The following is a 12,016-nucleotide window of genomic DNA, read 5'->3' on the forward strand; positions in this document are numbered from 1 at the left end:
TTATCTGGAAAACATTAGGAATACACATAGATAAATTTTCATAAGAGTTGAGATTAGTATTTTCCAAAACAATCTTTAGAGTTTTCTAGGTATGTGCTTGGTTTCATAAGATAGTTAATACTGGATTATAAAATTGGTTATTGCAATTTTTATTTTGGCAAATAATTCAAGTAGAAAATATTTGATTGGCTTATACTTTACATCACATGTGTATGTATCTATATATCTATACCTATATCTGTATCTATATATGTATCTGTACCTATATCTACACAGAAAGATAAAGCAGCATCCGGTTATTGTGTGATACAATATTTTGTCCACTAGATGGGTCTCACTTTCATATTTTTCAAAATTAGACACCTATTTTTCTGTATTCATTCCAGTTGATCTCAGAGAACTACCTGTTGGAATTAAAAACAATACCTAACCAGTACTCTTCAAAAGTGCCAAGGTCCCGAATGACCAAAAAAAGAAAAACGAAAAACAAAAAACAAAACAAAACAAAACTGAGGAACTGTTCTAACTGTTCTAATTGTAACTAAGAATAAATTAAATAACAATTAAATACAATGTGAAAGCCTGGAACCAATCTTAGAACAGACAAAAAGATGGTGGGACAATTGCTGAAACTGAATGTCTGTATTTTAGTTAATAGTATCATAGGGATACCAATTTCCTTAGTTTGATCATAGTACCATGGTTATGTGAGGTGTGATTATTAATGGAAAGGAGATGAGGAATATGAAGGAACTCTACTATTTTTGCAAGTTTTTGTAAGTCTACAACTACTTAAAAATAAAAAGTTTTTAAGAATCAATGTTATGGAGTTAAAGTGAATGATAAATTAGAAAAAAATAATTATCGGGAGTACTAAGACTGTGGTTAATGAAAAGTAAAAAAAGGCTCAAGAAATGAGATGCTAGAAAATGTTGAAGGTATATTTTTTAAATCCTGTAGAGCATGATCATTTTTATTAATTTAAGATGTAGTTCTAGTAAAGATAACAACTGTTGGTTTGGCCTACTGAAACAAAAGTAATTAATCAAGGAAAACAAAGTAACATGGGTTTGCTTCACACAGCCCTTTTATCACATAATTTTATAGTATTGTATTTTTTCTCTATATTTTGAATTACTGCTCAGTTAGTGCAGATACATAACTTTTTCCCATCAGAAAATACACGTGAATAGTATGCCTTCTGAACCTGTGATTATCTGAAAATTGATTATTCTTGCATTTGTAAGTAAATGGCTATATCAATTTATAATTATCAGGTCAAAACATATTTCCCTCAAATTTCTGAGGTTCCTTTTCAGTTACCTGTTTTATTTTTCCTGCCAAGAAACTTTTGGAATTCTATGTATATGGAGATTTAAAGTGTTACTAGTATATATCTAGGTATAGGTCTCTTCTTACTATTATCATTATTGTTATTATTAATGTTACTTGGGACATATTAATAATGGATACTTTTAATCTCTAGATACATGTTTTTTAAAAAAAATATTTATTTGAGAGAGAGAGAGTGCACACGTGCTCATGAAAGAGTGGAGGGAGGCGTGGAGGGAGAGAATCTTTCATGCAGACTCCTCACTGAGTGTGGAGCCCCACACAGGGTTCTGTCCCACTATGCATAAGATCATGACCTAAGCCAAAACCAAAAGTTGGACGCTTATGACTAAGCCACCCAGATGCCCCTCTATATACATGTTTTTATTCATCATAGAGAAGTTTCATTCCATATAATACTTTGGTTGCTTATGTTTTATTTGCTCTGGTTTATTCTTTAGAAATAATTATTTATATGTTGGATCATATTCTCTATCCTTCATACCTAGTAATACATGACCCATCTTTCCTTTCTCCCTTCCTTCTTTTCTTCTCCCTCCCTTGCTCCCTTTCTTCCTTCTCTTCCTCCACCCTCCATTTGCTATTCTTTCTAAGTTCTGGGTACTTTCATAATTTTTCTCTACTTTATTATTGATTTGGATTGTTTAGATTCTTTGACTGCATTCGATGCATATTTAAATTTGGCTCTTGCATTTTGACTATTGTGTTACTTTTCAACTTTGCTTAGGCACATCACAATTGGTTTTTCCTAAAGAATATCATAATAGTTTCTGACATTTGTCAAAGTTATGTATTTCTTATCTTGCTTTAAATTTCATCTTCATCAGTAATATTTTCTATATTCTTTTGAAAATTGCAACCCTTTGTATGTAACATAGATACTTTAAAGGGGATTTGATAAACTCCAAAGCTACCAGAAATTAGCAAAGATGGACAGAAGTCTCAAACTATGCCACGTAAGAATGAATAAAAGTATGAAAGATTAAGAATAAAAGAGAAGAATCTGTTCAATATCCTGACTATGTTGCAACATACATGGGTGAGAAAAACTGTAGAACTTACACATGCATAATGAGTACAAATAAAACTTAGGAAATCTAAATAAAATCAAAAGATGGTTACCACTGCCAATATTTTGATTGTAATATTATACTATAGTTTTGTAAAATGTTACCATTGGGGAAAACTGGGAAAAATATACAAAGGCTATCTTATGGTATTTCATAAAATTTCATATGACTCTACAATTACTTCAATTAAGAAAAAAATGTGAAAGCAAAATAAAGATATCCCCCAAATTCAAAGAAAGAGAAAGAGAGAACCAGGGCAAGAAGTCTGTGATTAAAAGAAAATAAATTTATTTTTTGTGGCTCCTAAAAAATCAGGACTTTTTTTTTTTCTGTAAAAGGCTAGACTGTAAATATTTTAGGCTTTGCGATCCATAGGTTACCTGTTTCAACTACTCATCTCTGCCTTGTTTCATGAAAGCAGCCATAGTAAATAAATATAATGAACATGGCTGTGTCCCAATAAAATTTTACTTATAGACACATAAATCTGAATTTTGTATAATTGCCATGTGTCATTAACTATTCTTCCTTTGATTTTTCTCAACCATTTAAAAATGTAATACATACTCTAAAAACTATACAATGGTGATGAAAGAAATTGAAGATGACATAAATAAATGGAATGATATACCATGTTCATGGATTGGAATAATGAATATTGTTAAACTGTTTATACTACCCAAAGCAATCTACAGATTCAGCACAATACCAATCAAAATACCAATAGTATTCTTCAAAGAACTAGAACAAAAAAATCCCAAAATTTGTGTGGAACCACAAAAGACCTTGTATAGACAAAGTAATCTTGAGAAAGAAGAACAAAGCGGAGGTATCACAGTCACATATTTCAAACTATACTACAAAGCTATAGTAATCAAAACAATATGGCACTGGCACACAAATAGATCTGTAGATCAATAGAACAGAAAAGAGAGTTCAGAAATAAAGCCACACTTACATGATCAATTAATCTACAACAAAGGAGGCAAGAATATACAATGGGGAAGAGGCAGTATCTTCAATAAATGGTGCTAGGAAAACTGGACATCTACCTGCAAAAGAAGGAAACTATACCACATTCTTACACCATATAAACAAACAAACAAACAAACGGACAATGGATTAAAACCTAAAAGTAAGTCCCGAAACCATGAAATTCGTAAAAGAAAACACAGGCAATAAACTCATGAACATCAGCCACTGCAACATTTTTCTGGATATGTCTCCTCAGGCAAGGAAAACAAAAGCAAAAATAAACAATTGGGACTACATCAAAATAAAAAGCTTTCTGGGGGCGCCTGGGTGGCTCAGTTGGTTAAGCGACTGCCTTCGGCTCAGGTCATGATCCTGGAGTCCCGGGATCGAGTCCCGCATCGGGCTCCCTGCTCGGCAGGGAGCCTGCTTCTCCCTCTGACCCTCCCCCTCTCATGTGCTCTCTGTCTCTCTCATTCTCTCTGTCTCAAATAAATAAATAAAATCTTTAAAAAATAATAATAATAAAATAAAAAAAATAAAAAGCTTTCTGCATAAAGGAAGGAGCCATCAACAAAATATAAAGACAACTTACTGCATGGTAGAAGATATTTGGAAATGATATATTCAATAAAGGGTTAATTATCTAAACTAGATAAAGAACTCATACAACTAAACACCAAAACAACTAATTTGATTTAAAAATGGGCAGAGGACCTGAATAGACATTTTTCTAAAGAAGATATACAGAAGGCCAACAGGCACATGAAAAGATGCTCACCATCACTAATCATCAGGGAAATGAAAATCAAAACCACTTCACACCAGTCAGAATGGCTAGTATCAAAAAGAAAAGAGATAAAAAATAACAAGTCTTATCAAGAATATGGAGAGGAGAACTCTTATGCATTGTTGGTGAGAATGTAAATTGGTGTAGCCATTATAGAAAACAGTATGTAGATTCCTCAAAAAATTAAAAAATAGAAATACCATATGACCTAGCAATTCCACTTCTAAATATTTACTGAGAGAAAATGAAAACACTAATGTGGAGAGACATACGTTCCCCTATGTTTATTGAAGTATTATTTACAATATCCAAGATACAAGAGCAAATTGTGTCCATCAGTAGATAAATGGATAAAAATGATGCGGTATATATAAACAATGGAATATTACTCAGCCATAAAAAAAGAATGAAATCTTGCCTTTTCTGGCAACATGGATGGACTAGAGAGTATCATGCTAAGTGAAATAGGTCAGAGAAAAACAAATACCATATAATTTCATTTACATGTGGAATCTAAAAAAATTGAACAAATAAATAACAACAACAACAACAAAATAGAAACAGACTCATAAATACAAAGAAGAAACTGGTGGTTGCCAGACGCGGGGTGGAGGGCTAAGGGGGGCACAGAGAGGGTTGGTAAAACAGGTGAAGGGAATTGAGAGATATAAACCTGCAGCTATAAAATAAGTAAGTCATGGAGATGAAAATTTATAGAATATAGTTCATAAAACTGTAATACCATCATGTGGTGACAGATGGTAACTACATTTACCATGGTGAGAATTTGTAATATTTATAATTGTTGAATCACTATGCTGTACACCTGTAACTAATGTAATATTGAGTGTCAACTATACTTCAATTAAAGAAATTTTTTAGGGGCGCCTGAGTGGCTCAGTCGGTTAAGCGACTGCCTTCGGCTCAGGTCATGATCCTGGAGTCCCTGGATCGAGTCCCGCATCGGGCTCCCTGCTCGGCAGGGAGTCTGCTTCTCCCTCTGACCCTCCCCCCTCTCATGTGCTCTCTTTCTCTCTCATTCTGTCTCAAATAAATAAATAAAAAATCTTAAAAAAAAAAAAAAAAGAAATTTTTTAAATTATGCTAGAAGGAAGGTGAGTTTGAAGGTAGGAAATGAGTGCTTAGTATGTAAGGATAATTCTTCAACATTAAGGAAATAATCACATTCATTGAAAACTTAAAATTATATGTGGTAAATTCTATTTTAATGAAATAATCCATTCTAGATTTAAGAGTAAAGTTTTAAAAATCCTTATTCAATTCTAGTCTAGTTACTCTGAAAAAAAGAAAAAAAAAGACCTAGAAAGACAGTTATCCTAAATTCAAAATCATTAAATACAAAACTCACTGTGATTATTAATAAAAAGTTTAAAATTAAAAATAATAATAATTAGTTAAAACAAAAGTAATATCTATTCTTAGCTTGTGGGTTATAGGAAAACAAGCCACAGAGCAGAATTTGGCCCAAAGGCTATAATTTGCTGACTCTTGCTATAGAGAGACAGATTTGGTTGAAAACTGGAGATGTTTATAAACAATAGAACTGAAGCTAAATGGTCTCTCTGTTAAAATGGTAGAGAGGATCTTCACAAAATAGATGAGAGATTGAAATTTGTAATCTAAGATGACTTCCAATTGGAAGAGTCTGTCTGTGATTTTTTGGTCTTGTTGTATCCTGAAATATGGTAATTCAAGGTGATAAAAGGAGACTTTATTACATATTTAAAAGGAAAATTTTTTAAATTTAGCTCAAAATATTGACTATATTTTCCAGGAACTTAAACAAACAAATAAACAAATTGCTCTTACATTTCCTGAACCCAAAAGCTACCTCCAAAACCCGAATCATCTTTACTTTCTGATTCATATCTGCTAGTCTGGAAACTTCTTCAGTAAGTTTACTTAAATTTGACAGTGGAAGCCACAGTTTTGAAAAGGATTTAGTAAGTGTTCAATAATAGCTAACTATTCTTGCCATTATTGTTATTATTATTTCAAATTTTTCACAAATAAAAGAACACCTTGCCATGCCACAGGGAACAAGAGAGAACGATTCAGAGGACCCCCATGTAAATCCACTCCATTGAGATAGCACTGTATCAATGCAGAAATACTTGATTTCAAATTCTGGAAAGGTTGTTTGCTCCTCATCGGCATATACCTGAAATTCATTGGTGACAATCTTGCCTCTGTTTGTAGGTTTCGGGCTCTGTGTAAATTCCTGGCCTTTGGAAGGGCCGCCAGAATAAACTGCATGAGTGGGGGCTGACTCAAGTTTTGTGAGAGCTGAAATTCTCTTTTTAAAAAATAATGCAGAATTATGAATAAAAATTAGGTACAGGATTTGGGGCTGCTGTGTAACAGAAGTGACCTGAAGCTTAAACTTCATGAGCTCAATAGTAAATTCACCTCAGTAATAAAAAATGGATGAGTCTCAGATTCTTTTCAAAGAGCATTTTTGAAACAAAAGACAAGACCCCAAGATTCATAACAATTGAGTTTCTGTGAGTAATGAGATTTTCGGCATAAGACATAGAGCAGAAAACACTGGCAACTGGGGAGAGGGCAGTGTTATCAATGACAAACTTCACCTAACTCACAGTTTGTATTTACCCCTTTCCTTTTAGGGCCTCTTCACTCTTGGCGCCATAAAGAAAATAGTGTTATCCAGTTGCATGTCAACTTAGCATCTCTAGCCCCGACAATTAAACAGGCAAAAAAAATCAAATAACCCAATGAACTAGGTCTTGAAAATAAATGTAGATTTTCAGTAAATAAAGACTATCTTAAGATAGGAAATAGTAATTTGGTTCATGAGAACATCTTTTAGAGAGGTATCATCTTCTAAAACTGATCAAGGCTTTAGAACCTAGGAAAGTGGCCTTGTGTTCTCTAAGGCAGTTCTGGTTCTCATGCCACTTGTCATTAAGCACACACACCAAAGCATGTAATTATAGCAGCATGCTGAGAAGTGACCTGCTGCTACCTAAGCATATGTCTTTTCCTAAATGCCCCCTGTGCAAGAGCTGATCAATGAGCATATCTTTGCAATTCATTCCAGCATTTTTGAGTTAGGTCAATCAGATGTAACTGAATCTTTTAAGTCTTTAGCTGAATACTGTAATTTTATCTATGTGGTCATATAGAGAACAGTTATATTTATATTTTGCTTAACAGAATTTCATGAGATTCATAGAAGTCGTAGGAAATGTTGGGTGCAGCCTGACCCTGGCCCCATGCATGCAAACGTATGATTCAAAAGCAAAGCTATTAGCTATTAGTGGTTTTCAAGTGGGACATAGCTACAATTGTGAGATAGATTTTGAGTCACTTTGCAAAAATAGAAAAGGACAACATGTATGATTAACACTTAAAAATTATAGCAGATTCAACAGCGGCTATAAAGTGCATCAGTTTCATAGGATGCATTATTAAAGGCTTTCTTTAGCCAGAGGAAAGAGATGGTGTTATAGTTACTGAGCCAGAAGCATAACCCACAATATTGGTGAGATCTTTAAATAGCTGTGTTAATTACTGACATAATCATTAACTGCTCTTAGAATGACTCACCTAAAACAACTCTGGCACAATTTCATATGTCCAATACTCCATGCCATATAACAAATAGGAATCTTATCCATTACGTCTATTGCGTTGCAGAAAGTATGAGAACTACAGGCTTTGGAAATATGAGAGCTATGCCTCACTGAATGTACTAATCCATAAATGTACCAGGAATTGCTTAGAGATGAAATAAACTATGTCTCACACATATATCTCACATATATTTATAATATCTCAGTATGTAAATACTGTTTTGACTTAAGACGGCTTCTTTGAGGTTTCTGAATTCATGATAGATTTTTGGCCTTATGTGTTTTTACAATTAATGGATACTAAACACACAATTACTATCCACAAAAGTTTGTGAAATATTTTTAAGATAAAAAAAAAGTCAGGTAGTTGAAAGTACTGGAAATCTTCAAAGGTAGAATTGGTAATTAGGTTTAATATCACCCTCCCCAGAACTCTTTTCCTTTTGCATGTATCCAGGGTTCTGGGCAGCAGAACTTTATAAAGCAGATGCCCTTAGTACAAGTCCAGTGATGGGACCTATATTTCACTCAAGATTGTGTCTTTTCCTCCTTCTATACAAGTAGAAGCATTCTCTTTTATCTTTGGTAATGGAACTACTTTTCCCCAATATGATTTATGAACCAAGTCTTTGCCTAAAAAAAGCAATGTGTGTTTCTACCTAAATCTGACTGCTTAAAGTAGATCCTTTTAACCTGAATAATCCCTCAGTGGCAACTAACTCATTTTAATGTTCTTTGATTAAAAACAATTGTGATTTATGGAGTGGAGGTAATAGTTCCATTTAAGATCATACTATTATTAACAACACAGCAGGAGAGCTCTCAAGACAATGGCTTTTCACCAGAGAATGTTATGAAGCAACTGTAACATATTTCAAAAGCTACAGCCCATCATTGTTTTTCATTGAACACATCTGACATTTAACATTGGGTAAATTTAAGATGTACAACATGTTGCTTTGATACATTTATATATTGTAATATGATTGCTGATATAGCAATATTTATCACATTATATAACTATAGTACAATATTCTTATCTATATTTGTTATACTGTGTGTTAGATCTCTATGGCTTATTTACTACTTGTTACAAGTTTGTACCTTAAACACTATCACTCTTATCCCCCTACCACATCCCCTGGTAGCCACAGTTTTACTCTGCTTTTTACAGGTTTAACTCTTTTAGATTCCACATATAAGTGATGTCATACAGTTCTTGTTTTTCTCTGTCTAACTTATCTTTCAGCATAATGTGCTCAAGGTCCATCTGTGTTGCTGCAAATGGGAGATTATCAGACCATCATCTTTTAAAATGCCCAAAAAAGGAATACTTCACTAATGTGTAGGCTGCACACATACATATCTGAGTAAATTTCATGAACCAATTACATGCATTTAGACTTTTCTTTTTAAAAAATCACATTGTACACATTTTTACTCTAGCCCCATTGAGACTTACATAAGTTACTGTGTCTTACATAGGCATATTGCAAATAAATCCATCCATCTTGTATTTCATAAAAAATTTTCTTTTGTTTCACATTGGTACTTAATAAAGCTTTTCAAAACCTATTTTTACTTAATCATTTATTTGCTGTTTAATCCTAAAAGCTTAACATTTAAAAAAGGAGTATCTTCCTTTACTTTCTACTATTAAAATTCAATGACATTTGACAGAAAAGTAAATGGCATTTGGGGAAGGGAAGTAAATGTCCTTCTCCTTTTAAAAGCATGAGATATGTGGCAAGTAATTGAAACTATTACATTCCAGAAGGTAAAAGAAATTATTCTATCTTTCTGCCTATCTGTGCAAACATTCAATAAAGAAAGATTGAGTCATGAGTATGGTGCTATATTGAAATACCTTGGAGAGCTGTTTTTGAAAACCCATTCTTCAGGCCTACAACAACGAGTCATTAAAATTATTATGAGTAATATTCTCACCAACTAGATATTCAGAGTTCACCTCCAAGCTTTGTCTAGAGTGTAGAAATGAATATTTGAATCTAAGAGCTCAATGGATCCTTTGGAGTCATTTAATAGAATCTTCTCATTTTATTGATTCGGGAACCTCAAAACAGAGAGGTGATTTGTCCAAGATCACACAAAGGTCATGACAAATCTGGCCTTTCGTTATCTCATTGCTGCTTCAGCTCTACCACCATTCCTTCCCCTTAGCCTGGGTTTAAATAGAGATTTAGAGGTTTCTGGACAATGGTTTTAGCTGGTCTAACACTGTTAGCACTTTTTTTTTTCTTCCAACCATGCTGTGAGTAAAAAATCTGTTTCTGAGTGAGTCAAACACAATTTTGGCAGTGTCTCTCTCTTTTTTTCCAAGTCTTTCTGTTTATTATATGCTGTAGTAAAGCCCGAGTTGATGGTGGTTAAGTGAGGGCCCTGAATAAAAGACGGGCTCTTTAACCCCTCTGACTCAGCTGAAAGGACTAGATAAAAACGTCTCCAGGTATGCTCCAAATAGAATAGGATGCAGGCCTCTTTCCGACCAGTGAGAAGGATACAGTATTTAAGGACTCTGGGTCTGCTTACCTTTGATCCAGGATCTAGATAGTGCAGGAGGAGACATGGTAAGAAAAACAGAGACAGAAGAGATTAAGATGACTTCCCTGAGCCCAGGAAGACATGTGTTGTTCTTGTTCTAAATGCAAAGCTGTAAATCAACCTTTTCAAGACCCATGCTGTTTGAATTGATATTCACTGAAAGTGACCCAAGAGCTTCAGAAATATTACAACCACAAGGTTGCTAAGCATCCCTCTAATGTACACAAAGCAAGAATAAAGACTTTTAACATAAGCCAAGACTATTCAAATAGAAGTATCTCAAATGATCCTGAAAGCAACGTGACCTGAATGCTTCCAGACCCTAATAGGAATGGGTTCTTCCATTGTTGGCTTACAAATCAAAGTGTTATGCAATGGTCTTTCCAAATTCAAAAACAATTTCATTTAATTTTCTTCTAATTCCATTCATCAATACATATAATTTTCCATTTATTGGATTATTACATAAATAAAGTTAGATAATTAAAGGCAAAGAGTCTTGCATAAAGTAGAGGGTTAATAAATAGTAAGATGTTTTTCTATCATATTAAAATATATGACTCTGTCACTTTTAGGTTAAATTTGTATCTACTGTGCTACATTCAGTGGCATCCAGCAAAGCAGACATTTCACTAGCAAAATGCAAAGGAAGCAAAATTTTTTGGTTAAATATTTTTTTAAGTGCAGCTTTTTGTCTGTTTTTTTATAAGCATTTCATTCGGGATACTAGCCATCATATTTCCATATGTTAATGTTTGTGTATTTAAAATGAAGGCACAGTAAAAACTCGGTATCTTTCATTTCAAAAGGGAAAAAATTCAGATGTAAGTGTTATCACTTCTTATTTTAAACCAAATCTTCACCATGACCCCTGGATATACTAAGCTTTAACTAAATATTTTTTAAGACTTTAAAATGTCTAAAGAGAACTTGAGAAGTCACAGTGTCCTTCTAAACAACTTTTTTTTTTTAAAGATTTTATTTATTTGAGAGAGAGAATGAGACAGAGAGAGAGAGCATGAGAGGGGGAGGATCAGAGGGAGAAGCAGACTCCCTGCCGAGCAGGGAGCCCGATGCGGGACTCGATCCCGGGACTCCAGGATCATGACCTGAGCTGAAGGCAGTCGCTTAACCAACTGAGCCACCCAGGTGCCCTTCTAAACAACTTTTCACTCTCACCAATATTTCTATCACTCTACTGAATTTATGCTAAAAAATCACCAGTTAACCACAATTTTGTCAATTCTAATGGACCTTCTTAGTGACTCACTTGAAAAGTAACATCCCATGAACTTTCCATATAGTTGGTTTCTCTTTCCTAGAAATCCTCTTACCTTGGCTTCAGTGAAACCAAATCCTCCTGGCTTTCCTCTTTTCTTCCTTTGGCCACTGTATCACATTTTTTCTGCTTCTCTTCTATGCAACATTTAAATGTTACTCGGGACTCTTTTTATGCCTTCTTTTGTTCTCACTGTAAATTCTTATCTCCGGTTAACTTGCAGCCTTCCGTTTCATTTTAACATGGAAGGATAGTCTTCGCCATCCCATCCTGCAAACATTTGGTGGGAAGAGAGTGTAGTAAAATTGAGTAAAAGAGACAAGAGAACTTATTAAATCTGTAATGCGTGGGGCTGAAGAAACATAAAGACCTA

The 12,016-nt window shown here is 33.9% G+C and overlaps 2 long non-coding RNA genes across 3 annotated transcripts in view; one reads left to right on the plus strand and one right to left on the minus strand.

Annotated features, from left to right (window-relative positions):
• Positions 1 to 12,016, plus strand: part of LOC135362781 (uncharacterized) — a 64,562-nt gene that overhangs the window by 40,080 nt on the left and 12,466 nt on the right. The gene's annotated exons all lie outside the window — the stretch shown is intronic.
• Positions 8,597 to 12,016, minus strand: part of LOC135362779 (uncharacterized) — a 59,520-nt gene continuing 56,100 nt past the window's right edge. For both annotated transcript variants that reach the window (XR_010407977.1, XR_010407976.1), the window contains one exon: positions 8,597 to 11,913. This is a non-coding gene — a long non-coding RNA (uncharacterized LOC135362779). The remainder of the gene's footprint in view (positions 11,914 to 12,016) is intronic.

Source organism: Mirounga angustirostris, unplaced genomic scaffold (assembly GCF_029215605.1).
Source record: "Mirounga angustirostris isolate CCGP_5_RB_7025 unplaced genomic scaffold, mMirAng1.0.hap1 SCAF_1, whole genome shotgun sequence".
Classification (NCBI taxonomy): domain Eukaryota; kingdom Metazoa; phylum Chordata; class Mammalia; order Carnivora; family Phocidae; genus Mirounga; species Mirounga angustirostris.